Genomic DNA, 25598 nt, shown 5'->3' on the forward strand with positions numbered 1-25598 from the left:
CCTTTGACATTTCGAAAATCCCAGAAGCCAATGTCAAGTTGGACCTTAAAGACTGAAAAGTTCTGAGCTTTTCCACCGATGTTATTCTCTTTTCCACCGATGAGGGGAAGGCATAATAATGGATCAACCAAGTTTGTGTGTGTATTTGTAGCTTATACAGCATGACTGAAGTTGCTATTACTATAATGTGCCCAGCTCTGTTCTCAAAAGACCTGTATGGACAATTAATCGATAAACTATTGAAAGATTTATTGCAGAAGTCTGGAATCTCAATTCTAAATATTCAGGTGTGCCTGCAACACTGTTATGAAGCTGTGTTTTATAGCATTCGATTGGCAAAGCTATTGGGAAACAATAATGAGAGGAGAGAAATTGTCTTACCAGGTAACCCCACGTGGCAAACAGTCTAGAAGAAGAAACAGAGCTATGCGACGTGCGTGTGTTTTCAATACCCCATGGCCAGATTGCCAGTCTGGAACAAGAGGCAGGACTTTGTTACACCCCAGTTTTCTTGACACTCTCAGATAAGAACGTTAGATGATCCTTGCTGGATCAAGCTCACTGCCACCAAAAATAGGGGAAGAACATAGTAATGGTGCCCTTGCTAATGCTATCCTCCATGCATTTGTCTTTAAGGTCATTCAAGTCAGTGGCCATCACTACATCTTGCGGGAACAAATCCCTCCGTTGAATTATGTACTGCGGGGGGCGGGGGCAACTCCCAAGAGACTGTGATCTACTCACAGAGTTAAAAACTGACAGTGATCAGGTCAAAGTTGTTCAGCTTTTTTTAGAGAGGGAAGCCCTGTTTTGGGGGGTTCAGGTCAAAGCTGTTGAGCTTTTTTAGGGAGGGGGAAAGCCATGGGAGAAAATGTTTACCTTTTTGTGATGGGATGATGAGCTGCTTGTGCGTAAAATCCTAATCCCTCAGAGTTTGGCTAAGTCCCCAAACCTCTGTCTGTGATGGAGCTCCTTAAACATGACTCCATCAATCGCTCGTTGAATCGGACAGTGGGCGTTTACGGAACTTCTTCCAGCATAAAAGCTCCTTAACGGAAACGCGTCTTCTGGACTCTCGGCGTGACAGTTTCCGCCGAGGAGTGGGTGTCCCTACAGGAGGTCCTGAAATCTCCCCGCTGCTCCCGCTTGAAGTGTCTCTGAGCCCTCCCTCCGACTCACTTTCCCTTGGAACTCCACTTCTCCCCCTGCTGGTCCCCTCCTCCGCTGAATGGTCTCTCTCACCCTCCATGAGCCCTTTCACCTCCTTAGTCTCAGATGGCAGTTCCCTGACATCCACCTCCCCTCCAGGGCCCCCTTCACCCCCTTCCCTCCCCTCCTCTGCGGGAGGCGAGGGAGCAAAACCCCTGAAGGAACCTCCCTCATCTTCCGAAGTTTCGAACACTTCCCTCCACCTTTTGCTGTCTCCGGTTTCCAAGTACTCCTCCTCATCGGAGTCTGTTCCTACTTCCAACTCCGATTCCCTGAATCCCTCCAGTTCCTCCTCATCGTCGGTGGTGCCAAAGTACTCCCTCCGAAACCTCGCTACTGGCTGAGGTTTCCTGGGGAACCTTTGGTGGAACGTTTCGATCAAGATCTCGTCACGGACCTCCTCTGCCTTCACCCAGGTGTTTTCCGACTCCGGTTCCCCTTCCCACGCGACCAAATACTCCACCTGATTACCCTTCCACCTGGAGTCGATGATTTCCGCCACATGGTTGCGGCTTTCCCTTTCTTCTATGGCTGGCCCCCGTGTGGATACCCCTTCACCTTCCCCCCTGTATGGTGACAGTAATGACCTGTGGAATACTGGGTGCAGTTTCATGTGGTTCGGTAACCGGAGTCTGAACGCCACTGGGTTGACCTGTTGGATGACCTCAAATGGTCCCAATCTTTTGGGTCTCAATTTCTTGCAACCCCCCTTGAACGGCAACCCTTGGGTTGATAGCCAGACCCGACTCCCCACCCTAATTGTTTCACCTTCCCTTCTGCTCTTGTCTGCCTGCCTCTTATATTCTTCCTTGGCCCTTTCTAAGTTGAGTTGGAGTTGACGATGGATCGCTTCCATTTCTTCTACAAAAAGTTCCGCGGCCGGAACACTCCATCTTTCCCCTCCTTCCCCTGGAAACGCCCTGGGGTGGCACCCATAATTAGCCAAAAAGGGGCTCATCCCGGTGGACACATTCTCAGCATTATTGTAAGCAAATTCCGCTAGTGCCAACTTTTCGACCCAATCGTTCTCTCTGTCATTGACATAACACCTCAGGTATTGTTGGAGAATACCGTTTGCTCTCTCCGCCTGCCCATTGGTCTCAGGGTGCCTGGCAGTCGAAAAGTTGACCTCTACATGCAATAAGCTCATAAGTTTCCTCCAGAATCTGGACGTGAACTGTTTCCCTCTGTCGGAAACCACCCTCAAGGGGGCGCCATGCAGTCTGAAAATATGTTCTACAAACAATTTCGCTGTTTCTTCCGCTGTGACTGCATGTGAGCAAGCTACAAAGTGACCCATCTTAGTTAACAGGTCTACTACGACTAGTATGGCGGTTTTCCCCTGGGATTTGGGCAGATCAGTCATAAAATCTATCGACACCGCCTCCCACGGTCGTTCTGGTGTGGGTAACGGTTCTAATAACCCCGCTGGTGCCCGCCTTTCTCCTTTGGCTCTCTGGCATTGGTCACACCTTCTCACATACTCCCGTACATCCTCCCTCACCTTGGGCCACCAAAACTCCCTGGTCACCAACCACATGGTCTTGTGTTGCCCAAAATGCCCCGCTGTGGGATTGTCGTGCAGCTGTTTGAGTACTCTCCCCCTCAATTCCCCTTCGGGTATATATAGCGCCCCTCTGTAATACAATGCCCCGTTTCTTTCTTCAAAACCCCCGGGGTCTTCTCCCTCTCTCCTTAGACCTCTGAGCTTGTCCTGGGCGTACTCATCATTTACCGTTCCCTCTACCAGTTCTCTTTGCCCCACCCAGGCCGCACCACACACCCAGTGGTCCTCTGGGATAATATGTCTCTCTTCCGGCGCTCCCTCCCCCTCCAAATATTCAGGTTTGCGAGAGAGAGCGTCCGCTCTGATGTTTTCTGGACCTGGCACATAGCAAATTTCAAAATGGAATTTGGAGAACTCCTGGGCCCATCTCACTTGTCGTTGGTTGAGCACCCGTGCCGTTCTCCAATACTCCAAATTCTTGTGGTCCGTACACACTTGCACCTTATGTTGTGCGCCAATTAGTAAGTGTCTCCATCTCCGGAACGCTTCGTGAATGGCGAGTAGTTCTCGGTCATATACCGTGTAGTTCCTCTCGGATTTGTTCAGCTTACGCGAAAAGAAGGCACACGGTCTCCATTCCGACTTATTGCTCCCTGGCTGAAGCAGCACCGCCCCCACCGCCCGGTCTGAGGCATCAGTTTCCACTCTCATGGGTTTTTGTAAATCCACATGCAGGAGCTGTTCTTCCGAAGCGAATGCCCTTTTCAATTCCTCAAAAGCATGCTCCGTCTCCGCCGTCCAAACGAATTTCTTCTTGCTGCTTAGACAGTCCGTGATGGGAGCCGTTAAGTGGGCAAAGTTCTTGATGAATTTACGGTAAAAGTTCCCAAACCCTAAGAACCTTTGCACATCTTTTTTCGTTTTCGGTGTCTTCCATTCCAGCACCGCCTGGACCTTCCCTGGATCCATGGCTAATCCCTTGTCTGATAAGCGGTACCCCAGGAATTCCACCTCCTTGGTGTGGAACTGACACTTCTCCAATTTCACCCACAACTGGTTTGCTTGCAGCTGGCTCAGCACTTCTCTGACATCCTTTACATGCTGCTCCTCATTCTCTGAATATATCAGCACATCATCGAGGAAGGCCACGCAATTCTTGTAGAGCAAAGGTCCCAGTACGTGGTTCATGAGCGATTGAAAACAGGCGGAGCCTGATTGTAATCCGAATGGCATAACGAGATATTCAAACGCCCCCAAAGGGGTGAACATGGTGGTTTTCCATTCATCCCCCTTCTTTATTCGTATCAGGTTGTATGCTCCTCTCAGGTCCAGTTTCGTGAATATCTTTCCCTTCCTCACCCTGGTCAAAATGTCATCAATCCTGGGCATGGGGAAAGTCACTGGTTCTGACACGGCATTTAGGGCCCGGTAGTCCACGACCAATCTCGGTTTATCCGTGTTTTTTTTGTCCACAAAAAACACTGGGCTCCCCCCCACCGCTCTGGACTCTCTGATGAAGCCCCTCTTCAGGTTTTTATCAATAAACTCCCTTAACTCCTGCATTTCCCTGTCTGACATGGCGTACAGCTTGCCCACGGGGAGCTGGGCCCCAGGGACCAGATTAATTTGGCAGTCAAAGTCTCTGTGCGGTGGTAATTTATCTGCTTCCCTTTCACTGAAGACCTTGCTCAGGTCAGCGTATTGTTTGGGCACCTTCCCTTTGTCCGCCACTTCCGTCCCTGCTAGAGAGGCTTTTGCCCCTTCTGGCACCTTTCCCTCTCTGCAGTGTTCCAGACAATGTGCTGACCCAAAGGAGACCACTCTCTGATGCCAGCCCACTAGCGGGTCATGCAACGCTAGCCAGCTCATTCCCAAAATGACTGGAGCCCCTCCCAGGGTGGCTACATTGAACGCTATCCTCTCAGTGTGCCTGGCCACCCTCATAACCATTGGGACGGTTTGTAGGCTGACTTCTCCTCCCAGCAGCTCCCTCCCATCGATCGTGGTGACCTGCAGGGGGTTGCTTAAAGGGAGTGTCTGTATCTGGTGTTCAGCTGCAAACTCCTTGCTCATAAAATTACAGGAGCTGCCTGAGTCCAGCAGCGCCTTAGTCTTTAGTGGGTATCCGTTTGCCAGCTCTAGCAACACCTCTATTACTAGGGCTGGTCTTGGAGGTTCCGGAGTGGGCACTTTTACTGCTCCTTGGCCTGTCTGCAGTGCCCTGACAGAGGCAGACAGGCGTTGGCTTTTACTGGCTCCTGGACTTCCTCCTCCTTCCCCCCAACAGCTCCAGCCATCCCTTGCCATTCCTTTCTTTGCGGGCAGACTCTGGCAAAGTGACCTGGCTGCTGGCAGAGATAACATTTCTTGGCGCTCTTTCCCTCCTTCTTCCTCCCTTCACTGGGATTTGAAACTGCGCGCGCGCGCGCTGTTCCAACTTCCATCGGCTCTCCTGGCGGGAAACTTGGTTCTGGAATCTCTGGAATGCGGAAATCCCTCCAACGCTCTCCTTTCCCCTCCCGCTTCTCCAAGGCTCTTGCCTCCTGGCGTGCTCCAATGGTCAGCGCTGATTTGGTCAGCTGGTCCATAGACTCCGCCCTGGGCGCCCGGGAAAGTTCATCTTTCACCGCCGAAGAAAGCCCCTCTTCAAAGAGCATTTGAATGGGTTCCGCCGAAAGGTCCCACCCCAATCTATGTATCAACATTGTAAACTCAGTCCAGTACTCACGAACCGATCGGCTCCCCTGTTTGCACGCCATCAATTGTCTGCGCACCAGCCCCTGTTCAATCTCGCTGGAAAACATCAAATCCATGGCGCGAAAAAACTTCCTCGCGTCCTTCAGCATGTCACTATTCCCTGCCATCAGGGGTCTGACCCAATCTCTCGCCCCTCCTTCGAGATGGCCAATCACAAACGCCACTCTCGATGCCTCGTCGGGAAAGTCATTAAACTGCAGTTCGAGAGCATACTGCATCTCTGTCCTAAAGGCTTGGTAGTTCCTGGGGTCCCCCCCAAACTTCTGCACCATTCCTGGCATCTTTCTTGCTAGTGTAGCGCCTTTTGCCTTTTCTGCATCCTGCGCCCTCCTTTCTTCTAGCCTCGCCGTTTGCATTGCTAGCTGGAGTTCCAACACTCTGTACCTTTCTTCCAGGCTTGGACCCTCTCCAGCTCCTGCTGCTCCTCCGGCTCCGGCTGGGTTACTCATGATGCCTCTCTGCACAAGCTGCTTTCAGGGACTGTCCGATTGCTGTGATGGGATGATGAGCTGCTTGTGCGTAAAATCCTAATCCCTCAGAGTTTGGCTAAGTCCCCAAACCTCTGTCTGTGATGGAGCTCCTTAAACATGACTCCATCAATCGCTCGTTGAATCGGACAGTGGGCGTTTACGGAACTTCTTCCAGCATAAAAGCTCCTTAACGGAAACGCGTCTTCTGGACTCTCGGCGTGACAGTTTCCGCCGAGGAGTGGGTGTCCCTACAGGAGGTCCTGAAATCTCCCCGCTGCTCCCGCTTGAAGTGTCTCTGAGCCCTCCCTCCGACTCACTTTCCCTTGGAACTCCACTTCTCCCCCTGCTGGTCCCCTCCTCCGCTGAATGGTCTCTCTCACCCTCCATGAGCCCTTTCACCTCCTTAGTCTCAGATGGCAGTTCCCTGACACTTTTTTTAGGGGAGTCAAACGTGTTGAGCTTCTTTGGGGGGAATCAATGATCTACCAGAGATCTACCAGAGACATCCAGTAATCTACCAGTAGATCATGATCTACCTGTTGGACGTGCCTGATGTACTGTATGAAAAAGTACTTCATATTGCCTTCCACCTTAGAAGGCGGAAGAAAACCCAAGTGCAATCATTTCCTTTTTTTCAAATATTGTGCCCTCACAGACCATAATCACACTTACTGTATGGGTGAATGGCTCCCTTGGGTATGACTTAACTCATAAACACACCTAAAGTTTGCGTGAATGACTTCCCTTGGTATGGCCTAATTTTAGAAGAGCATTGGCTGGACAAAATAAGATTTTTTGTGTGCAGTGATTTACAGTACAGTGGTACCTTGGGTTTCAGACGCTTCAGGTTACAGACACTTCAGGTTACAGACTCCGCTAACCCAAAAATAGTACCTCGGGTTAAGAACTTTGCTTCAGGATGAGAACAGAAATCGCACAGAGGCAGTGCGGCAGCATCGGGAGGCCCCATTAGCTAACGTGGTACCTCAGGTTAAGAACAGTTTCAGGTTAAGAACAGAACTCCAGAACGAATTAAGTTCTTAACCCGAGGTACCACTGTAAGGAAATAAAGTGTGGTGTGCATTAAAAATTATCTGCTGAAAGAATGCTATGCTGTTTACCATTAGAAGGAGAGCGCATACCAATTTCAAGGAACATAAAACCCATATTTACTTTTCCACAGGGGAGGGGGGAATTGTTTGCCATTGGATGTCTAATTAATGTCATTTTACAGTTTAGGAGGCATTTCACTTCTTTTCTTTCTATGTGGAAATAGTGTGGCAAAAGAAAGATTTCTGCGCTACTGTGCCCAAGGAATTCTGGATAATTAATTATGTCAGCTGCCAGTGAATTAACTTTTAAAAGAAAATGGCATGTTTGGCTTCATGTCGAAAATGTGCTGTCATTAACAGCTGATGTCAAATAGCAGACACATTCATGTGCTAACAACTGTGACAAGGCAGCTCTAACCTTTCTTGTATCCATGAACCTCCATTGACCCCACCCACAATAGTTCACTGGCCTAATGAAATGGAAAAGATTAAGAAACTGAAACCATCAACACTTTTTACAAGGCGAAACCTTCCTCGAAGTCCTCCTGTGGAAGGCAACTCATCAACAAAAATCCAAACAATGTAGAATGTGACACAGAAATACCCGCATCCTCCATTTATTCAGCCAATGTTGCTGTTGTGCTCCAGCTTCATGGGAGAGGGTGGCACTGTGGTCTAAACCACTGTGCCTCCTGGGCTTGCTGACCGGAAGGTGGGCAGTTCAAATCCCTGTGACGGGGTGAGCTCCCGTTGCTCTGTCCCAGCTCCTGCCAATCTAGCAGTTAGAAAGCATACCAGTGCAAGCAGATAAATAGGTACTGCTGTGGCAGGAAGATAAACAGTGTTTCTGTGCACTCTGGCTTCCATTACAGTGTTCCGTTGTGCCAGAAGTGGTTTAGTCATGCTGGCCACATGATTCAGAAAGCTGTCTGTGGGCAAACACCAGCTCCCTCAGCCTGAAGTGAGATGAGCGCCGCAACCCCATAGTCACCTTTGACTGGACTTAACTTTGACTGGACTTAACTGGAAGAGACTCCTGAGAGTCCCATGGACTGCAAGAAGATCAAACCTATGAAAGTGCAACTTGGGAAAACATCTAGAAAGACTATAGCAGACCACCTGCAGTATATGAGTTACATGGGAAACAGATGGGTGTAAAAGGAGAAATCCCTAGCCTTCTTCACTACTGCCTTTCTGGAGCCCAGGATACCTGTGTGTGAGAGAGAGTGGTGGGGGTAGATTAATAAATATAAAGATGATCTAAGTGGATGCACTCACCAAGAAAGTGACAGATTGTTTGCAGGGGACAGAATTCCAGTCCCATTTCCTAATGCAGACCTGATGGGATGCTCTGCCTGCAAAATAAAGATTTTCAGGTGTATCCCTTGTCATATGTCCGCACACCTCTCCTTCTTGAAATTCATGCACACGGTGATGATGAATGTAGTTCCTATGTTGTTGCATAGGAGGGAAAGGCCGTGTTTCTCAGTTAACTGATGTCTTGATTACATTACGGTGAGACAGTCACATTCTTAGAGACAGCGATCTGAATAAAGAGGAACAATTAACTCCCATTGGATGCATTTCAAAGTCTTCCTTCCATCGACCCTGCCACATAGGAGAACCGCATTATCTGTGTTGACAATTCCTAGTATGACTTAAAGAAAAAGACTGGGAAACAATGGGTGACCCTGGACTTTCGACAAGAGAGAAACCCAATCTAGAGTGAAAGGGAAAGCTACATCATTAAACTTTAAAGGAGGTATATAGATGTCTTATACAGTTGGCAACAGGAGGCCAAGGTTTACATCTCGAGGTCACTTCTCTTCACGTACAGCAGATCAGTAGTGACAGGAAGTGCTACTTGCTGACAGCTGTTCAGTGTTGTGTGCAAAATGATTTAGTAGCATTATTCCAATTCTTCTGGACAAGTATGTACATTGCAACTGACATTAACTTGTTGGCAGCACGTTGCTAGCGGCAAATGTCTCAAAGGGCGAATGCATCTCAAAAACAACTCAAAACAACCCACCTCTTGGGGTTAATTCCTTCACACTTGGTTTTCACACATACTGGGGATCTTTCTTTCTTTCTTTCTTTCTTTCTTTCTTTCTTTCTTTGCAGAATAACTTGTAACTAAAAGGCATTTGGGATGTTGCACATAAGCAGGGATTTCAAATGCAGAAACCGCTTAAGATTGTGACTTTCTGTGTTTCACAGAAAGGGAGACCCATGGATGTTGCTCAGTTTGAGATCTGTGTGCTGCTGAGTTTACCAGAATGTTGAAAGTGGCAATTTAGAAACACAAGTGCCGTGTCACTTCTGAATTCTGTGGTGTTACAGAGAAATCTATAGGGAGGTTTTAAAAAATGATTTTATAAGTAGCTCCAATAAAATCCAGTGATTTTATAAGTAGCTTTCCAATGTCTCCCTAGTATAAGGCTCATAAAGCGATTATGAGAAAAGGGATAGGGGAGGGAGGGAGAAAGAAATCATGGGACAACGGGCTCCTTTGCTGGGCTTTTTCTCCCACCAGAGGTTTTCATGCTGAAAATTCACTTACCTCCTGCCATACAAGTCAATTGAAATGGCAATGTTTTCACAGGAGGAAAATAAAAGATGCACCCCTCAAAATGCTTGATGGCAGAGAGGCTCATCCCCTGACAAGGACCCTTGGGGAACAAGGTCCTCATTGAAGTGATTCGGTTCTCTTTCCATATCCATATATCATTTTCCTTTCCGTGTGCAGCAATATTGCCTTCCATGGGGGAATGGAGAATAATGGGCACTCAAACTTTACACTGTGGGTGCCCTTTGTGGGATCGCGCATGGCGCTTCAGACCCCGGGGAACTTACCAGTTGTATGGGCTGGCCTGCCACCAGGCCCGTCTTAACCATAGGCACCAGGGGTCTGGGGCACCCGGGCACCGGGCTCTCAGGGGCGCCAGGCCAAGAATCTGGGGCCTGAGAGTTGAAGTCTGGGGAAGAGCCTGCCCATCAGTCAGAGTGCCAGGGTGGGCTCTTCTACTGCGGGCGACTCTGTGCCACGGGTTTGGGGGCAAGCAAGTCAGCGAGGCTCCTGCATGCCTGTGGGATTGGCTTAGGGCCATGGAGAGGCCTGCCCAGCGCATGCTGCTTTCGCCACGAGGTGCCCAGCTTCGCTCAGTTGCTGCCACCGCCTCGGGCGGGTTTGTTGCACTGGGCTCCGTATGTTTCCTGTCCTCTTTTCCTGAGCAGAGATAAGTGTGGTGTCAGCTCCCTAAAAAAGGTCAGCAACTCTGGGCAACCTGGGAGAGGGGGCGCCAGGCAGATATTTACACCCTGGCACCGTATATGCTTAAGACGGCCCTGCCTGCATCTCAGTGTTATTCTTTGGAGGTTCACACGCAGCCTTAGTTAGTCAATTTACACTGCTGGGAGGTGGGGCCAGTCACATAAATAGGGGTTGGAGCCGGCAGCAGCCAGGCAGTCAGCTCAGGAGCTTCACTCTAATGGTTATGGGGTTGCTCGTGCGTAAGTTGCTGCCACTCCTGGGTAGGTGGCCTGGTTAAACCATTCCTGGCTGGACAGCCCCCTCACTTCGTGGCTGCTCAGTCGCTGGCAGAATCCGACAGTGGGCGTTTCTTCAACCTTTTCCAACATAAAAGTTGTTTGACGCCCAGTCTCCTCCTAGCCTCCCTGCGCGGAAGCCTTCTGCACAGGGTGGGCGTGGGTAGCGGAGGACCTGTGCTCTCTCCGCTGGTGTCCAGTGAAGAGTCTCTGAGCCTGCTCTCCGCTTCCCCCATTGGCCCCCCTCCATCCCTGGTGTCGCGCTGAATTTCTTCCCCAACAGGAGACCTGCCTCTCTCCCTACTTGGCCCCTCTCCAGCATCGTCATGGAGCCCCTCCTCCTCCTCTCGTTCCGATGGCAGTTCCCTGACATTCACCCATCCAACCCTCCCTTTGATTAATGTTCTTGTTTGCAGCTTAATCTTTTTCTTTATGTTTAGTGGGCACTGCTACGGTCTTTGACTGGTTGCTGTTGAAGGACCGGGAAGAATTTTTTCTGCATTGGCAGGTTTTGTCTTCCCCATAGCAATTCGTCACAACTTTGGCTGTTTAAGGCCTTGGGCAGAATCCTTTAGTCTTTTCTTCCCTAAATGGGGCAGGGGGCATGAAGTGGTGACTCACCCGCCCCCTTGGCGATTCCAGGGCCCCCTCTTAAAGGGGTTGTAGTATGGGTGTCACTGGCCGTACACTGAAAGGTTGTCAGTGAACTACCCTGTGTGTGGGGATATGAGGTGGGCTGCCTGTGTACACATGCGTCTTACAGGGCATTTACCCTGAGGAGCCCCAGTTCCCCTGGCTGGGGGGCTGGGAGGGACACACGCCCAATGTCTAAGCCAAGGTCTTCCTACATTTGAAAGTTTAATAAAGTTGTGGCCAAATTTTAATTCCATAACATGTTGTCACAAGTCTTTATTCCTTTCTGGTGGTCCCTGGGGGCTGGGACAGTCTCCGCTTGTTCACACAAAGGCTGGTAGGGTGAATATCCACTGCCATGAAACTTCTGACCTCATCGGGCATGTTCTTATGCATTTTGTTGTCAACATTCAACACTGAATGTTGGCAATCAGACTTTTTCTGTGGCTTCCGGTCCAAGTGGTAGCAAACACCCTTTCTCTTTCATTCTTGGTAGAAACTGAGAAGGAAGATGCTTGCATCAATTGTATTTTCAGTGGATATCATAAAATATCTACTTAACCAATGGCACCATGATCGACAATGCCACTATGATAACCTTTTACTTGTGATCTGTTTCTATTATGGCGTGCTTATTCTTGATTCTGACCGTTCTGCTTCTGCTGCTGTGAATTGGTTAACTAATGCCCAGCTATGTAGCCCAGCAAAATGTTAGAACTATATCAGGCACGTTTAACAGATGCCACATCTGATTAAACTGTAATGCAGTTAAACAGATTCCTCTGTGATGCCCCATTAGAGGGCCAGTTATAAATTATTGATCCATGAAGAACTGTCTACAGTAAGTCAAAATGGGTCTTTTTCAGACTGCCTGTCTTCTGCAATCAAGAAACATCATCTGGTTCTTTGTTAATGAGGTGTTTGGCTTTAAGTGGAGCAGCAACAACAAAAAGTACACAATCAAAGCTTTATTGAGCTACTCTATCTTTTATAGTACAGCATTTTGGATTGCAGTCATCTGAGAACTTGCCCCACACAACTGAATGAGATTTGGGACTGCTTTAAACATATGCATCACTTGATGTCAAAGACATGAAAGCTTTTTTCAGTCATTATTGCTCCTATACAGATATACCAATATATATACCAATTAGGGAGTACAGTGGTGCCCTGCAAGACGAACGCCTTGCAAGACGGAAAACCCGCTAGACGAAAGGGTTTTCCGTTTTGGAGGCGCTTCGCAAAACGAATTTCCCTATGGGGTTGCTTCGCAAGACGAAAAAATCTTGTGTCCCCCCGCGGGGTTTTTTTTTGCTTTTTTTGCCCTTTTCCTAAGCCACTAAGCCGCTTATCAGCTGTTCTGCTGATAAGCCGCTTAACAGCTGATCGCGAAAAGCCGCTTGACAGCTGTAGCGCTAATCCGCTAAGCTGTCAATGGGCTTGCTTCGCAAGACGAAAAAACCGCTAGACGAAGAGAATCGCGGAACGGATTCTTTTCGTCTAGCGAGGCACCACTGTAGACCTTCTAATGACTGCCTTTATGTGTGAAGGCTTCCATGTGACCTGGAATCTTGAATGGTGGCATGGGGCAGTGGCACATACCTGACATCCTAGCAGCAGAGTTCTTCTGCTTACCGGGAGAGGAGGATGAGGTGACAGGGAATAATAATAATAATAATAATAATAATAATAATAATAATAATAATAATTGTTATTATTATTATTTAATTATTTATACCCCACCCATCTGGCTGGGTTTCCCCAGCCATTCTGGGTGGCTTCCAACAGAATATTAAAATACAATAATCTATTAAACATTAAAAGCTTCTCTAAACAGGACTGCCTTCAGATGTCTTCTAAAAGTCTGGTAGTTGTTGTTCTCTTTGTTATCTGGTGAGAGGGCTTTCCAAAGGGTGGGTGCCACTACCGAGAAGGCCCTCTGCCTGGTTCCCTGTAACTTGGCTTCTCAAAGCGAGGGAACCGCCAGAAGGCCCTCAGCACTGGACCTCAATGTCTGGCCAGAACGATGGGGGTGGAGACGCTCCTTCAGGTATACTGGACCGAGGCCATTTAGGGCTTTAAAGGTCAGCACCAACACTTTGAATTGTGCTCGGAAATGTACTGGGAGCTGTTGACACTGTGCAGAGGCAACAGCAGAGCCAATCCAATCAAAGGCCTCCTTCCTGGAGACATCTGCACTGCATTGAAGGATGTCAACCTCCATGCTTGTTGTCTTCCCATAAGCATTTTTCAGGCCACTGTGACAACAGAATGCTGGAGCAAATGGGCTCTTGTGTTCTTATGCATAAGACAATGAACTGCTGACTTGAACATGTGAATGAGAACCACAAAGAAGGCGTCCACATCTCTTTATATAGAGCATGAAATCAAACACTTTTCACTGTAGTCAATTCACACATGCAACCACCGGTCTCTGGGCTTACAGAATAGTGAAAGGCAGAGAAACTCAGCAGTGTGTGTGTGTGTGTGTGTGTGTGTGTGTGTGAACCAGCTGTTTCCACAGGGATAAAGATATTATCTCATGTGCTGAATCCTAATTTAGATATCATGGATATTCAGAATCATTTATATAATTTAAAAGCATTTTCTAAATATAGCGCATGAAAAGACCCTGTCCCAGATACTCCTATGATTAAAAAAAGAACCAGTCTCTTTTATAAGTTAGTTATGTTTTGTTCTTATAAGTCTCTCTGGGAGTGATGTGTGGACCATTCTAGAGAACTAACACAGAAATGGTGGAATTGGCCTTCTGGTGGCAATCATAAACATGTTTATTAGAGTAAGGACCTTTGGACACAGTAGGGATTACTTCTGAGTAAATGTACATACATAGAAGTATATTGTGAATTTTGTTTCCTGTAAAAGAGCAAGTTGTATTGTTTTAGTATTTCACTTCTCCAGATGACTTTTTCTGTGATCCAGAAAAGTACAACGCCAGACATATACATTTGCAGCACAGTCTTACCTTGGAAGTCGAACGGAATCCGTTTCGGAAGTCCGTTGGACTTCCAAAGTGTTCAGAAACCCAAGCACGACTTCTGATTGGCTGCAGGAAGCTTCAATAGGAAGCTGCAGAAGCCCCATCGGACGTTTGGTTTCCAAAAATAGTTCGCAAACCTGAACAGTCACTTCCGGGTTTGCGGTGTTTGGGAGGCAAAACGTTTGAGAACTACGCTGTTCAAAAACCAAGGTATGACTGTATTGGGGCCTCTTCACAGCACCCACTAACACCACATTTCAAGTCCACTCTTGAGTGGATTTCAAAAGCAGCCAGCAATTCACTGCTCAGAAAGGGGAACTATTGCCACACAAATCATTTACACGTACATATAGATAATTGTTAGGTCCTATCAAGACTGGGCCAGGCCTATAGATGTCCAGAACAAGGGCTGAACATTCATCTCAGTGGGTCCACTAAACAACTTCAGTTGGTTCTAAGGAATGACTGATAGGCCATTTAGCAGCAACAACCAAAATCATACCAAGCCTGCCCAAAATGGACACTTCACAATTCCTCTTCTTGAAGACCCCTCTTCTGAAAAGGATTTTGAGTAGGCAATCTGCCAATTTTGGTTTCTCATTTTTCCTCTCTTAAATTAATTTCTGCATTGATTTGTGAGATATAGATATACATCCTCATGAAAATTCATCGGTTTTTTAATGCAAATTTCTCCTAGCATACACATGTTTGGATGTAATTTTGCCTAATACACGCACTGCTACAAAACACTTTCCCCTAAAATAATGCATTTGTAATGGTATTTTCAGCAGTATTTGCATTTTTGTAGACTGGAGTTAAATGGGAAAGGTGTGTGAATTTTGAAGGGTGAATTTCTCATATTATTTCGGAAAATGAAAATAGTTAGGCTCACCTTCAAATGCAAAACCAAATAGAATTTCTCTCCCTTCACTGGTTTTGAGCCACATTAGTCCACATTAGCTTATGCAGCTAAGTCTGACCACCCAGGTTTCTCTATCCAAATCTCCTTTCTGTTTAAACTTGTATAGCACTTGTATAGGCAATCTGGAATCCTAGAGCCACATGAAGCCATGCAGTTATTGCTCTAATTTCATACAGTGCAAAGGAGAGTGAAATAGATAAAAAGGGGGTAGTTGCCATGTGTCCTCTTTTTCCAGGACACGTCCTTTTTTTCAGGGGTAAAATTTCTGTCCGGATGGAATGTTTTTATTTGCCAAAATTTCTCTGGCTATACTTTCTGGATGAAACCTAGACATAACGGGTGGCTTAATAATTGCTTTCCTCTTCTCTTCTTCTCTCACCTTCAGCAATATATCACAGCTTCTATAGCCTACATGTAGTAGTGGTACTTGAAATGAGAGTTTTCATAGCATTCTCTTTTTTGCTCTTCAAAATATGGCAACCTTAGAGTGTCAGTGTGCCATTTGCCTCCTAGGTGGGTCATAAGGAAAGGGTTAAATGAGTGTGAAGTTATTGGCCAGTGGGAACCCAAGGGGAGGAGTTAGAGTGAGAGTTGGAGTTGTTTGGAAGTCAGTTGAGAGTAGGGAGTTGGAGAAGGAAGAGGGAGGATAAGTCTGTGAGTTGGTCGAGTTGTGTTGTGAGAGAGTGAGAGGAACTGTTAGGTGGAGTCAGATAGATAGTTGGGATAATCAGTTTGAAGTTGTTAGGAATGAATAGGTCAGTAAAGAAACTAAAATTAAGAAACTGACAAGAAAAATTAACTGAAACCTTAAACTTGTACATGCTTATAAAAATAAACTTGATTATTTGTTAATGTTAACAACTGTCTAGACTCCGTGTGTACCCAAGGTAAATGGGTTGGTGGCAGCGAAGAGCAAATCACAGTGGTGGCACAGGGATCAATAGACCGTCAAAAGTCCAGGGACCCTGTGTGATGGCCACAGTCAGAAAGTGTGTGTGTGTGTGTGTGTGTGTGTGAGAGAGAGAGAGAGAGAGAGAGAGAGAGAGAGAGAGAGAGAAGGGGTGTCGGGAAGAGTGAGAAAGGGGAGTGACCTAACCCACCTTTGGGTTTAAGTTGTAATCCGCATCGTGAAATGATAAATCAAGATACCAAACAAGTTCACAGTTTGCCACTGATGTTTGTTATTGAGAAGGGAATGTCTTTGGGCAGCTATACATTAAGACTGGGCTAGGGTGCATTTTAACATCTGCTATGGCTCTAAGAGGCCAATATGGGTTTGAGAGAGGAGGCGATGAAAAGATCAAACTGATTTCGGTAAAAGGGATTCAAATGTCAATTGCAATTTCATCCTTCACAAAAGATTATGCAGGCTGCTAGAGATAAACACTATTAATGTCGAAATGTAAAATACCAATTTTAAATATGTCAGCAGTATACAACAATCAAGGGGATCAGGGATTCAGAACTCGGTCTTGTGAAGCAGAAAGCCTTCCTGCCTGGAACCAAGGAGTTATACCTCTAGTGGGCTGTTGGAACAATTCCCAGTATCATTTCTGTGTAAGTGAATAATTTCAATAAATATTATTCGGCAAAGGCAGCTGCTCTATACATAAGGCCAGACAAAGCATTTGTGCTGAATTATGACAATGCCCTGCTCCTGAGGGTTTGCAGATGAACTTCCTGCCGAAAGAGAGGATCGCATAGAGCTAGGAAAGTTCAGGAACAGTTTCACAAGACCAGAGGTTCCCAAACCTATTTGGCCAACCACCCCCTTTTTTGGGGGGGGGGATTACTCAGTGCTTCCCTGGAAATCTACCCTTCTAAAGTGAAAAAACAATAGGATACAGCAGCAAATGTGCATTCTTTTGCACGACCAGGCTGTGACAGCCCCAGCCCCCAGGGATCATCAGAAAGGAATAAAGACTCTGACAAAGCGTGTTCTCCATAATAGAGAGCACCGTGTTGCGGTGGGGGCCAAAAAGGCCACCCCACTGTTGTTGGGCAAATTGGCCACAAGCTGTGATTGGGCAAGGAGTGTTGCTGGGGAGAATGTTATGTTGCTAAAGTGTGGGAGGGGTCAGAGGTCTTAAATACAGGGCTCGCAGCCTGGGGCCTTCTCTTGGGCTGCGTGCACTGGATCACCAGCCTACCCTCCCTGAAGGGGGGGTTCGTTGTCCTCTGACCTTGCTATGCCTGTCATGGGGTCGTCTGCCTTGGGGCAGGGGCCTGGTAGGAATTTTGTCCATTTGACTGATTGGCTGTTGCCATTTGGTTTTTGCCTACTGCGTAGCAAATCGTCACAACTTGTAAGGTTGGCGGATAGGCATTGCTTAAAATTGGTTGGTGGAGGGGTAAGTGCCTTCCCCTCCAATGGTGGTGCTGAAAGGGAATTCCGTTAAAGGAATCCAGGGGCTTGTCATCCCTTTCGTCCAAGTCCCTGGCATCGGACTTGGGCCGTGCAAGCCCCAGGTGGCATGAGGGTGAGAGATGAGGGACTGATGTCCAGCTTTATTTCTCCCCAATATGGTTCTCCCTGACTGGCTTCCGCTGGAATCTGGAGGTCAGTTCTGTCCCTGGGGCAAGGACAGATAGTCGTAACCAATGCCTAAGCAACCACTCACGTGTGTGTATTTAAATAAAGTTGTGGCCAAATTCATGCCAAAAACCTTAAATAAAAATTGATGTGTGAAGTGTGAGTTATTGGGGTGGCCTCGGGGACCTCAACGTGCAACATGTTATGGAATTAAATTAGGCCACAACTTTATTAAACTTCCAAATGTAGGAAGACCTTGGCTTAGGGCTTGGGCGTGTACCCCTCCCAGCCCCCCAGCCGGGGGAACTGGGGAAAATCAGGGTAAATGGAATATGGGGGTGTTTTGTGAGACATAAGTGTAGCAGGCAGCCCAGCCCATATCCCCACACACAGGGTAGTTCACTGACAACCTTTCGGTGTATGGCCAGTGACACCCAAAATATAACCCCTTTAAGAGGGTGACCCTGGAATCGCTGCCCCAGGGGGGTAGATCACCACTTCATTCCCCCCCCCCGCCATTATAGGGAAGAAAAGACTAAAGGGTTCCACCCAAGGCCATAAACCGCCAAAGTTGTGACGGATTGCTACGGGGAAGACAAAACCTACCAATGCAGGAAAATTTCTTCCCAGTCCTTCAACAGCAACCAGTCAAAGACCGTAGCAGTGCCCGCTAAACAGGAAGAAAAAGTTATCCTGCAAACAAGAAAACATTAAACAAAGGGAGGGGAGGGAGGGTGAATCTCCTGAGCCAACTGCCTGGTTACTGACAGTTCCACCCCCTATTTATAAATGGGACTGGCCCCACCTCCCAGCAATGAAACTTGATTACTGAGGCTGGGCGTGAACCTCCAATAATAACACTGAGAGGCAGGTCAGTCCTTGTTTGCCATTAAGTTCCCTGGGAACTGTAGAACCGAGCATGATCCCGCAAAGGGCACCCACAATGTAAAGTGTGAGTGCTCATTAAGTATCTATATTTCTACCTCTGTCCTACAACATAGTAAAGAAAGATTAAAAGCCCATGGGGCGGAATGGCGTGAAACCTGCCGCCTCAGTCCGATCCACCTCAGGGACAGGGCTGACACTGCAGCCCACCTGCCATTCGCCAAATAGGCAGGCAAGCTGTGATCCATGTCTTTAGAAGACATCTGAAGGCAGGACTGTATAGGGAAGTTTTCAATGTTTAATGTTTTCTTAAGAATTGATGCTTTTGAATTATGGTGCTGGAGGAGACTCTTGAGAGTCCCATGGACTGCAAGAAGATCAAACCTATCCATTCTGAAGGAAATCAGCCCTGAGGACTCACTGGAAGGACAGATCCTGAAGCCGAGGCTCCAATACTTTGGCCACTTCATGAGAAGAGAAGACTCCCTGGAAAAGACCCTGATGTTGGGAAAGATGGAGGGCACAAGGAGAAGGGGACAACAGAGGACGAGATGGTTGGATAGTGTTCTCAAAGCTATGAACATGAGTTTGACCAAGCTGTGGGAGGCAATGGAATGCTCTGGTCCATAGGGTCATGAAGAGAAGAGTCGGACACAACTAAACAAAATGTTTTTATATATGTTGTCATGGGATAAAAATGATATTATTATTATTATTATTATTATTATTATTATTATTATTATTGAATAGGACACCACTATTTTCATTGGAGAAATCTTGGAGGGTATCTGTGCAAATTTCAATGCCTAACATGGTTTAAATGCTTAACTTCTTACCCACTTTTTGGTGTTAAAAGGGAAAGAGTAGTAACCAATGCTTTTTTTCTGTATAGTTTAGCAATGTTAAAAGCTTCCTTTTGGACTGAGGCAAAGGAGCATGTTGTGACTTGTCAGTTCTGGTTTTATCAGTGACTTATCATAACTTTGAAATTACTTGCGGTCAGAAATTGCTGCGGAGGAAAAATAGAGAAATTTGCTCACAAACGCTGATACCCTGGACTATAAACAAAATGTGTTGTTGTTGTTTAAAAAGCCTGTGTTTAATCTTCTGTCTTAATGCACTGCTGAGCCCAAAATGTTTGGTAGCCTCCACAGTGCAGATGTCTACAGTAAGACTCTAGTTTCCTATAATGGAGAGCAGCCTTCGCTGCTAAATAAAATCTTGTTCAGCAAGGCTATTGTTCTGCTACAGATTTGGTTGCATCTCCTATCCAACACATAGAGAACCTTTTCGCCTTTCCATTTCCTATATTCTAGGACTGTTTTCCATGTTATATAGTTTGGTGCGACTAGTGCAGAATTTTTTCTACCGGTTTGGATAGGTATTGAGAAATGTGATCCTATTAGACTTGCACTAGACTTTGCTGCCTGCTTGCTCCTTCATAGTCTGGAACAAGGGTGCCAACTTGCCCCCCACATTGTGGGGGGTGCATCACACGAGTGTCATGTTACACATAATGTGACACATCCTGCCCTCATCTAGGGCACTCACACACTGGGTGAGAATTGAGGAGCTGGGCTCAATGCTCAGCCTCCTCCTTCTTGCATGACATTGGCGGGGAGGAGGAGGTGGAGAAGACCACAGGATTTTGGGGGAGCCAAGCCCCCTTCTTGAAAAAATTGGGGGTGTTGAAGACCCCTCAGCCCTCATCACTGGGCACAGCTGGCCTGGGACCCACATCCTTGGAGCATCACCTCTCCTTGAATAAGCCTTTGCAACAGTTATTAGAATTTAGGTTCTTTTGGTGTGTCCTCTCTGCAAGGAAGTCTAAACATCTCTGTCTAGGAGCAGAGTCTTCACTTCTGGGTTTTGGAAGAAAGCATTTTTCCTCGCTTTTGATAAGGGAAGGGGTGGGAAACTTTACTATTTTAACTCAAATTTGGCTTTATTTTGCCTTGTGGACTATTGCATTTTTAAAACATTGAGTGCCGTGCAGGTTTTCACATGCACTTTGGTTCATGTCAATATATGAAATCCGATTATTTCAATTGTGCTTTTATTTGTGGTCTTGTTTGAGCATTTTGGAAAATAGTTGCACAAAAATATTAAGAAATTGCTAAGGCTGCAATCCTCTACATGCTTACATGAGAGTAAGCCCATTGAATTTAAGCTGGGCTTTTTTGAGTATATAGGTCCAGGAATATATTGTAAATTGTCTGTTCCTCTCAAATCTGTCAGCATTCACACCTGGAAACACTGATCAAAATAATATCATATTAATTTATGTTGCAATATTATAAACACTTACTTTAGAGTAAGGCCAACTTAACTCACTATAACTTACTTCTGAATAGACATGTCTAGGACTGTGTTAGAAAATTTTGCTTGATAGCCTTTTGCCAGGTTTGTTTTAGTTTCTAGCCTATTCATTATTTTTATTTAATTAAAATAAATATTTTTACAATTTTTATAACAGCTTCTTAAGGCTGTTGTTGTTATTATTATTATTATTATTATTATTATTATTATTATTATTATTATTATTATATTAATATTATATTCAGTATGTGAGTAGTCCTCAGAATGAAATTTATGTGATGTGCAATGCTGTCTAAATAAACCCTTCTTTTGAATTCAAGGGTGGTGATCTTGGAAGAATAAAACATATTACCAATGATATTTAAATGTTGACAGTAAATGTGCTGTTTAAATAGGTCAATAGTTAGGAGGTATAATAAACTACAGACATATGGCCCTTGGGACTCACTGATAGGAGTTTATATAAAATGAGATTAAGGGTGCTCATGCAAAGCAAATTTATTCATTGATTTATTCATTGATTGACTGATGATGTGATTGATTACCATACTGACAGGAGAGATGGCTTTGTACGTGTAATAGAAATCTTAAAGGGCAAAACTGCTTAAAACAGTGAATTATTTTTCCATCCATCTATATGGATGAGAATAGAATGGTCACAACACAATCCTGAGGAGAAAAGGTATTGAAAGAAAGAATGAGGTATTTTTTCCTCACCGTGGGAGCCCGTCTTGTCAAAGCTACACATTATTACATCCCATTGTTTTCAGTTGGAAAGTACAGCTCAACTTTCAACCTTAACCATGAAAATTACCGTATTTTTCGTCCCACAGGGCTCCCTAGGCTGCAGATGTCTGCCCGAAGTGCGGGGCGCTCTGCTTCAGCATGCCCTGCGCTCTGGGCAGCAGGCTGCTATCTGCAGCCTAGGGAGCCCTGCGGGAACTCCGGCGGCTCCCCAGACTTGCTGATAGCTTCCTGAAGCCTGGAGAGCGAGAGGGGTCGCTCTCCAAGCTTCAGGGAAAGCCTGTATTCGTCCCATAGGATGCACACAGATTTCCCCTTCATTTTTGGAGGGGGAAAAGTGCGTCCTATAGGGCGAAAAATACGGTAGTAGGATATAAAAGGGTCCCCCCCCCCAGCATGGGACCACATTAAAAGCGAGGGGAAAGCGGATCTACTTCCTGGTGGGACCAGGTTGTGGTCCGGCTACCTAGCTGGCCGCCTCAGCATGGGGGCGGGGTGGTATCCTGTGTCCCACTGGGGAAAACCCCGGCCACATCAGGATGCCAGGTGGCCAATCAGTTGTGGCCTAAATTTTGCCCATTAACATTAACCTAAAATTCTGTGTCCTTGTGTCTTTATTCTCTTTGGGGTGGCTTGGGGGCCTTGACACGCAAGCATTATTCTCTGCTGCCCCCTCAGCTCATACTGGCTGATACTTTGTTTTTGGTACTACTGGCAGGGACAAGAACATAAAGAGAAGACAGCAAGTTCTGGGATTCAACAGGTCACAACCTTATAAAGCAACATAGCTCCACATGCTAGTCAGTGTGGAGCGTGTTGTGGAGATGGTGTTGTTATAAGGGACAACGAGCCATGGTGTTCACCCTGATACAGCTCATCTTAAAGCTCACCTGAACACTTGTAAAGGTAAAGGGACCCCTGACCATTAGGTCCAGTCGTGGCCGACTCTGGGGTTGTGGCGCTCATCTCGCTTTATTGGCCGAGGGAGCTGGCGTACAGCTTCCGGGTCATGTGGCCAGCATGACTAAGCCGCTTTTGGCGAGCCAGAGCAGTGCATGGAAACGCCGTTTACCTTCCCGCCGGAGCGGTACCTATTTATCTACTTGCACTTTGACGTGCTTTCGAACTGCTAGGTTGGCAGGAGCAGGGACTGAGCAATGGGAGCTAACTCCGTCGTGGGGATTGCTGATCGGCAAGCCTAGGCTCTGTGGTTTAACCCACAGCGCCACCCGCGTCCCAGAGAATTCCATCACTTCTACCTTGGCTCATCCCTTGACAACCCTTTTGAGTAAAGTGGCAGGGTTCCCATTGTAGCTGCCTACAACCTCTACAGATTGTGCCATAGTTTTACTACCATAAACCCTGTACTCACAGGCTGAGAGTGTCCCATCCTCTTGGGCACCTTCTACAATGAAGCAGGCTTTCAGGTAACTGAGCTGATTTAAGCCTGAAAGAACTCAAGCATCTCTTTGGGGCCCAACATTGCAATCTAGAAATCCATAGTCAACTTCATAAATGTAATGTTTGATAACTGAGCAGCAACAGCCACACGAAGCCAGAGGGGACTCCGCTTAAGAAGGGGGAAAAGATTGGCTACAAATCTCACAGGCATGAGAGAAGTACTGATGACATCCCTAGGTGAACACTGTCACTTTCTAGCCCACCCAAGAAAGACCTCAAAGTGGTTGTCTTCAAACAAATCAATTTGGGCAATCAAATGGATTGTGAGGTAGCTGTAGAACATCTGATGTAAACATTGAATTGTGTAGACAAGGTCTTTACTGGGTCTATGGATTCTTTCCTCCTTCTAAATTGCGATAGAAGAAATAAAGATGAAAATTACATTTGCATTAAGGCAGGCTTCCTCAGCCTCAGCCCTCCAGATGTTTTGAGACTACAATTCCCAGCATCCCTGACCACTGGTCCTGCTAGCTAGAGATCATGGGAGTTGTAGGCCAAAAACATCTGGAATGCCGAGGTTGAGGAAGCCTGCATTAAGGTGATACTTCCCTTTCAGCTCCGAGCAACCACCCCATGTGCTTTGCTTGCAATTATTCCATTTAATTCAGCATCCGATGCAATGGGATTGTTGTCTATGAAAGCTCAAGCCTTTAAAGTATGGCTGAGCATTTGAAGTGCTTAGTTTTCTTTTAAAATAAACACTGACTGTTGTAGATCTGAACCAGAATTATCATTACAGTGAAGTGGTTTTGAGTGAAAGGGAGAATGTATATTGCACAGCTTGTGTGGCATAGATTAGTGATAGGATCCTTTCTTTTAGCTCACATCTAATTTCCTCAGAAAATAAACAAAGCTACTAGGAATGTCAGAGAATTCACTTATTTGTCCTATGTGCAGAATGGAAATCAATCCAGTGAATGCGATCAGTATTAACTTCCATCGCTGTTTTCAACCCGCAAAAAATACATAATTGTTTTTGCATTTCCCCCATTTGCATTGGGTTTCCTTTTCACTGAAACAAATGGGCTGGAAAATGTAATAACAATGTAATTTACATAACTGCAGTGGACAGGGAGGCAAATAACATAATTTTGGGTGGGAGATGAACTGCAGCAGAATGGAAACAGTGATGCATGTGACAAATGCAGGGCAGAAAGGAAATGAAGCTACTTCCTGAAAAATCAGAAAATTACTTGGCTTACTATCACATACCAGGTGTAGGAAGTCACTCAGTCAGCACCCCCCTTCTTTCCCAAACCCTTGGCTTCCTTCCCTTCAGAGAACACAGTGTGCAGTAGTTACCAGGAAAACAATACCAAATCTACCTCCTTCTCTTTTTTTAGTTGGTGGGCTGGATTTGTACTTGGCCAAATGGGCAAGGCCAAGGGAAAAGGGGCAGGGACAAAGGCAACAACAAAAATGCTATTTTTAGAATTAATTTCCACTGCTTTGCCCCATTCTACCTTCTTACATTCATTCCATTATTGCTCTCCTTGTTCCTGAATTAATTTCTAAATGCATTTCATATTGGTTTCTACTCCACTTTCCCTTCCCCCCGCCCCCATGATTCCACTGGGACTTTTACAGAGAGCTCCCTTTTCCGCTAGCATTTGCCTGCTCCATATCTGATCAGGAGCATCCCACTGCAGCTGCAAAGGGGGTCGGGGTTCATAGTTGAAGCTGGTCAGTCTTATCCTTCGTAGCTGCCCTTACATGACAGGACTTGTCCCTCTGCCTCCTCAGGCAGAGCTACCTTACAGAGTTCCCATTTGAAAGCATATTGTGCTCACTTTCTCCAGTGATAGCTGGAGGCAGGAAGTGATGGAGAGAAGTAGAAGAACGTAGCAGGAAGAAAGCGAAGGAGGGAGTTGGCGGGAAGGAACAGGACTGATGGGTTTCAGGAAATGCTGGATCAGCAAACATGCTCACTCGTCACTTGCGAAGATGGGTTCAGAGGGCTGTGTTGCTTGCTGAAACCTGCTGTGTGTGCCCACTTTATATGTTATGCCTGCCTTATTTCTAGTAGGCAGTTTTTATTACCGCAATTAAGCTGCATGTGGCCTTGCACTAGAACGAAGAGAACGCTCATCATCTAAGTGCTGTTATCATTATTGGGGAGGGGGAGATTGTCACTGTGCATATGGTTCAAACATATGGTGTAACCTATATGTCCAATAAATAGATGCTCTCTGAATAATGAGCATTCATAATGAGATGCTTGAAAATGCCACCACTATATATTTAAAGGAATAATTCAACAAATGCCTTCCGAGAAAGAAAACACTGGAGAACGTAATTTCTCCAATGGCACTTCACAAACAGAAACAGAAGCAAAGTTTGTCAGATAAATGGCACATTATGCATTATTCACCCAAGATCACAACACAGTAATTTTTCACCCAATCAAATATGGTACGGCATACTCAAATGGGTGGATGGGTGGATTCCTTGCATCTGACAAGCAAAATGGAATACAAAGTAGAAGTTTTGTTTTTGGACTTCCAAGCAAAATCCCGTTATTTCTTTCCTTTGACAAACAGTCAAAACGTGAAGCAA

Source organism: Podarcis raffonei, chromosome 10 (genome assembly GCF_027172205.1).
Source record: "Podarcis raffonei isolate rPodRaf1 chromosome 10, rPodRaf1.pri, whole genome shotgun sequence".
Lineage (NCBI taxonomy): Eukaryota > Metazoa > Chordata > Lepidosauria > Squamata > Lacertidae > Podarcis > Podarcis raffonei.